At 43.2% G+C, this 6,670-nt stretch overlaps 1 long non-coding RNA gene across 1 annotated transcript in view; it reads left to right on the top strand.

The window, feature by feature from the left end:
• LOC307196280 overlaps positions 1 to 6,670 on the top strand; it is a 156,615-nt gene that overhangs the window by 116,349 nt on the left and 33,596 nt on the right. The window lies entirely within an intron of this gene.

Consider the following 6,670-nt stretch of genomic DNA (forward strand, 5'->3'; position numbering starts at 1 on the left):
GTCTTCCTCAAATTTTCTGCAAAGGTCCCAAGGGCAAGTTCCTAGTCAGTTTTAGTTCTCATCTCCTGCTTCTGCAGAATTAATTGTTTGGGGATCATTTTGCCTCCCTGTGCATGCTGCCTCTATGGCTATATAGATCCAGACTTGGAATCATCCCCTCTCCTTGATTCCCGTCACCCCTGCACCCCTACTACCACTCACCACTGAATCAAACAAGGCCACTGTGTGGATAGCAGACCTTTAGTGAAGATTTGGGGTGGCAAGGGGGTTATACCGCAGCAGTGCACGAAACTTAAGGTAAAAAAGGATCATCCCTGTTTTTAAAAGTTCTCCACTGCTTTGGAGAAGGCACCAGTGCTCTATGCCTTCCCTTCTCTGCTCTCTGACGCCCGAAGTGCCATTCATTTTTCATGCTCTCAGAGGATGAGATACTTTTCACCACAAGAGGACTTCCAGAAGCAGTACTGCTCTTAAGTCCAGATAAGAGGGGCCCCAACTCTGGGCACTGTGCTTGAGGAGCCTGTGCCCTGACCTATAGTCTGAGGCAAACAGTTGGCCAAGGGTTTCATATATACCCAGACTTTGCCCTCCTTCCTACCTTCTAGATGAGATAGTAAATATTTTAGGCTTTATGGCCATATGGTCTCTATGTCAGCTATAGGCAGGAGTGTGTTCAGAGCTTGGCTGTGAAGGCTGGAGTGTTCTCACTTGTGTGCCAGAGGCTCCCTCCGTGTGGGATGGAATAGGGTTAGGAAGAAAGGCCGGGAGTGGGCGTGGCTCAGGAGCCAGGAGCCGGGGCTGGAGCCCAGCCTCTCCCTAGGCTACCACATTCGGTTTCAGAACTCTGAAGAGTCCATAACGTCCAAATTCAAACCTGGGCTTCCAGCTCGTTAAGAAGGACCATTTGTCAAGTTAGGAGAGCAGAACACATTTTATTTAAGTTTGTTAACTTGGTTTATAACCTTAAATCTTTAGACATATAACATATGGGCCTCCTTTGTCATTTTACCCAAACACCCCCCCACATACTCATGTCAAGTGGTTTTCCTAAGCAAAAATTTTGTTCTGTCTTGAAGAAGAATCCTGATTTTAAAAAATTTTTTTTCACTCTGCTGCAATAATATATTTCTTTTACAGCTCTAAACATTCAAGGTCAACACCAGATTAGTAGCTAGTATGATTTGATGATAAATCCTGAGTTTGGGCAAGAGCTTCTTAATATCCCTCCAAGTTTAGGATTGGTTCTAGTGACCAGGGAGGGCTAAATCAGCTGGTAGAAGGTCCTGAGTCTTACCTGTGGGGAAAGATGCTTGCCAAGGGTAGAAACCAGGCAGGGACTGACAGACCTAAACCATTGCAAGCATCATTTGGTTTAGAAACCACATTTCCCAATAGCTAGGACTGCTAAGCACGGAACCATCAGGGTTTGTGCTTGCCCTGAGAATAAACATCATGAGAGAAGGACACAATGGGGATAATAAGCTTCATGTCAGTCCAGAGCTGTTAGGCTAGGAGACTGGAAAAGTGACACTACAGCTGCCGGGAGGGCTTTTCCCTCGTGTTTCTCTTGGCCATCTGTTCCGAGCTGTGCCATCGGCTTCCCACTGGAAAGGTCAGAATGGGTGTGTGGGTAGAGCTTAATGTTGGCTCCACATGCTGCAGTAGATGCAGCTGCTCTTGGCTTGGTCACGCCTGGGTTTGCACCCAGGACCCTCAAAAGCTCTGCGCATTATGGTAATTAGCCATCTGCTGCAGCCTTTGCAGGACCCCCGGGTCACAAAAGGAGTCCAGGAAACCCTCTGAAAACAGCAGAAATGGAGGTGCGAGGAGGTGCCTCAGGCTGCTGGGCCCCTCCCCACTCCTCTCCTGGACACTGATGCCTGAAGGGAACTGGCCCAGCGCTCAGCACAGCCCCTCATCTCCCAGGACCCCAGGGAAAATGAGCTAGAGGTCTCCCCACTGATGCACGGCTGTCACCCATTCAGAGAGGAGCTGGACAGGGGACAGGAGTCTGTGGAAACAATGACACTGTCTGTCTCCATAGGGAGACAGACACACCATTTGCTTGAGAAGTGACTTTCCTTTGGAGACTAGGTGACTAGAGGTAATGTGATTGGCAATTTTTAGATTATCAGTTCTTACTGAAACTCTAAAATTTTACTTATGAGTCTAGGTATATTAGTCCCTGATTAGTAGTAGCAACTGAGATCCTAAAATTGTTTATGGTATACATATATAGCAATAAATACACAGTTACCTATGTAAGCAATGATATCAAGGTCTATAAATACCTGTTGGCAGAAATCTTGTCATGTATAAACAGCCTTCAAAGGATAAAACTTTTAGTTTATATATGTGGGTATGTCCTTGAATAAGCTGTAAAATAGCTCTAGGATACGTAAGTATGTATTTATACACACCTGTGCAGTGTGTATAGTTTGAGGGTGTTTTGAACTTTACATATGCAAAAATGTATACATAAATATGGAGCTACAAGTGGGAAGCAGCAGCATAGCACAGGGAGATCAGCTCGGTGCTTTGTGACCACCTAGAGGGGTGGGATAGGGAGGGTGGGAGGGAGACACATGAGGGAGGAGATATGGGGATATATGCATATGTATAACTGATTCACTTTGTTATAAAGCAGAAACTAACACACCACTGTAAAGCAATTATACCCCAATAGAGATGTTAAAAAAAAAATATAGAGCTACACCTCCCTGGGGTGAGGGATAGCATCTGGAACTCAGGACTTGGGAATTAGTTAAGATTCAGTTCTGCCACCCCACACATCCATGGTCGTACTCATGGGAAGGTTGTACACATAATAGTAGGAAAAGTGGAATAAAACAATCCTCAGACCTTATTGACATTGGCTGGACTTGACTTTCCTGGGGAGAACCAGAATTACGGGTGTGGTGTGGTAGGAATATGAAGGGAGGTAGCAGAAGGTTGGAGGCCTGAGCTAGCAGATGAGGGCATATGGGGGCAAATAAGGTTACACTCACAGTTACAAGGTCAAGGCCAGAGTGTGTGTGAGTTTGTTGGGGGCACAGAGGGAGAGGAGCCTAACTGACTGGGAAGGTCAGGGAGAGGGAGTCATGGTGGAGTTCCCTCAACCTGATCTTGAAGGATGCATGAGTGATCACAGGCATGAGGGAAAGCACTTCAAGATTTAGAAATGGCATCTACAAAGACATGAAAATGCAAGGTGTGTCCTGGTGATGGTGAGATGTCTGAGATGGCCGGAGCTTAGGGTGATGGAGATAACACCAGAAATGAGGGTGGGAGTCTGATGGAGACAGGCCGATGAGCAGCCCTCATGAATGAGGAGGCCTTTATCCTATGGCCAGTGGGGAGCCACCAAAGGTTTTAAGCAGGGGAGTTATGAAATCAAACTTAGGTTTGAGAGTGGTGAGTCTGACAGCCAAGAGGGGACAGTCTGGAAGAGGAGGGCTGGAAGAAGGTTGTTGCAGGTAGCCAGGCAGGAGGTGATGGTGGCTGAGGCAGTGAAGATGGAAAGAAGGCGGCAAAGTGAATTCAGGAGCCTGTGGGAGTAGAATTGGTAGGACTTTGGAGCATAAGAGAGAAAGAAGAAACAGATGACTCGGGTTTCTAGCTTGATTAGTTAGGTAGAAGTTTATGCTCCTGAAAGAGACAGAAAATTCAGGAGGAGAGGTGGCTCTGAGTGGTTGGAGAGTCCTGTTTTGGACATATTGCTTTGAGGTGACTGCAGGACAGCCAGGTAAATACTTCTAGTCTAGAGTGGAGTAAAAGGAATTTATACTCCCATACACACACACACACACACACACACACACACACACACACAAATACACAGGACCCCTACTAAGAATAACTGGATAAGAAGTACTAGGAACCCATACCAGGGAAACACGACAAACCCTCCTATGTTACAGCCCCTGGTCCCCTTCAGACTTCTCTCCTGTTGCACTGTTGCAGCTCTCTCTGCTCCAGCCACACTGCCCTCCTTGCTGTCTCTTGAATATGCCAAGCACCCTCCCATCTCAGGGCCTCAGCTCCTTAGCTGTTCCACCTCATTCTTCTCTGTTTTCTTATTTTATGTACTTCTTGTGTGTTGCTTGTTTCCCTGTGAGAACATACACTCCACAGGGGCGGGGATCCTTGTTCACTGATATATTTTAAGCACTTAGAACCATGCCAGGCACATGATAAGCTTTCAATAAATATTTGTTAAATAAACGAATCTTAAAGTGAGTCCACTAAAAATGAGAACCAAAATTCGATGGCGAATTTATCTTTAAAAACAGAAACAAAAATATGAGTATTTTAATGTATATTTCACAAAATGTGGTTTATAATTACAGCTATTTTAATTTGTAGAGCAAAGAATGAACCAAATGTTTCATATTTGGGAGGGCGTATACTTTTTCTGACAAAATTATTTGATTATATAATATAACTTAGACCAATTGTCATTTGACTTTTGCGGTATGACCTAAAAAAGGGTTATCTTTTGCAAAGATATTTGAGACTTTATCAATTTTTCCCAAATACTTCTCTCAGTTTATAATAAATAAATAAATAAATTTTTAATGGAGATATAATTTATGTATAGTGAAATGCTCAAATGTTTTCTTTTTATTTATTTTTGGCTGCATTGGGTCTTCATTGCTGTGCACGGGCTTTCTCTATTTGCAGCGAGCGGGGGCTACTCTTCCTTGCGGTGTGCGGGCTTCTCACTGCAGTGGCTTCCCTTGTTGCGGAGCACAGGCTCTAGGCATGCAGACTTCAGTAGTTGTGGCACACGGGCTCAGTAGTTGTGGCTCGCAGGCTCTAGAGCTCAGGCTCAGTAGTTGTGGCGCATGTGCTTAGTGGTTCCGTGGCATGTGGGATCTTCCCGGACCAGGGCTCGAACCTGTGTCCCCTGCATTGGCAGGCGGATTCTTAACCACTGCACCACCAGGGAAGCCCAAAATGCTCAAATCTTAAGTGTACCATTCAATTAGTTGTAGGAATTCATATCAAGACAGAACATTTCCTTCACCTCAGAAAGCTCCTTCATACACCTTTCCACTCCCTCCCCAAGCAATCACTGATCTGATTCCTATCACCATAGGTTACCTTTCCCTATTATAGAACTGCAAATAAATGGGTTCATACAGGATATAGTTTTTTCATGTCAGGCTCCTTTCACGTCCATGTATGTTGTTGCATGTATCTGCAGCTCATTTCTTTTTATCCCTTAGTAGTATTCCAAAGACTTCTCATATTTCAAAAGGCTCATTCTGTTATCACCTTTGTGGATTTTCTCAACTGATACTTGCTCTAACTCTGACAATGGCTTTGCATGTGGTTCAAGTAGTTCTTTTTCACTTTCCTTTAATGAAGTTCTGTATTTCTGTAAGACTTGCAGCTTTACTTTGCAATTAATTTCCATTGTATTTGGATTGTATTATCAAGTACATATCTAATAATGCATGAGAAACTGACCAAAAAAGTGTATGTAGTTAGACATTACCAGTAAAAAAGGAATAATGTTTGGAGTAGAGTCTAATTTTATAAATGCTCACTTTATTAGTGAATATTTTCATGTTTTGATCACTTTTGCTTCACAAAGCATTCGTGTAAATTTAGGGACCAGGATAATGAACACTGGTACCAAGGGCCCTCCTTCCCTGTGTGTGTGTGTGTGTGTGTGTGTGTGTGTGTACACATGCACAACATATACAAGTCTGTGCCTGCGAATTGCAGAATCACTTATGTGTACACATTTACTAATTTGCTGTTATTGTCCATTTGAGAGTACAAACATGAACAAAGCAAGCATTAACTGTTTGATTCATAGATAGCTATTTGATTCAATTGTACGAAATTGCCAATATTTGAGCATTTCTGAACTTTAAAACCAGCAATTTCATGTGGTTCATCTTCATGGTTTTTATACTGCAAGTTGCCACCCATTAATGGATAATGAAATCAATTTAATAGACTGGGATCAACATTTAAAAAAAATGATATAGACTAGAAAATATCAGAGGGCTTCTCGTTGTAAGAATAGATATTGTTTTGTGAACCTTTTCTCTCAGTAATGTGTACATGTATCGTATCATTTAGAATATTGATTTGGATGCTTTAACAAAGACCAAATAGTGAAGGCTTAGAGAAAAAAGGTTTGTTTCACTTTCATGTTAAGTCTGAGCTTGTAGGTTGTCCAGAGCAGTAAGTAGGCAGCTCTGTTCCACACAGCCATGCAGGCACCCAGGTCCCTTCTATCTGGTTGTTCCTGTCTCCTTGATATTGTCCTTATCCACCTGGTTGAAGCTGGATCATGGCCACTACATCTTCATTCCAGTCTGTTTGAAGGGGTAAAAAGCAAAGCGAGGGCAAGCGATATCATGAGGCAAATATCACTTCTGCTCAAAATCCAGTGACTTCAGCTTAGTCCAGCAATTCCACCTAAGCAAGGCTTTCAGTGGATAGATGAGGGCCTGGGGATCACAAGCATTCTTCTCCTTCTCTCTGTGTAAGTTTTCCCCCAATAAACCCTATTTTATATCTCCACTACAAAGCACTGCATATATAAGTGCTATGTCCTGATATCGTGGGTTATGGTTTTTTAAAAAGTTGAAAATCTCTAGATAATCTAGCTGATCTTATTGTCCAAGTAACAGAATTATTAATGCTT

This window comes from Stenella coeruleoalba, assembly GCF_951394435.1.
Source record: "Stenella coeruleoalba genome assembly, chromosome: 13".
In the NCBI taxonomy this organism is placed as follows: domain Eukaryota; kingdom Metazoa; phylum Chordata; class Mammalia; order Artiodactyla; family Delphinidae; genus Stenella; species Stenella coeruleoalba.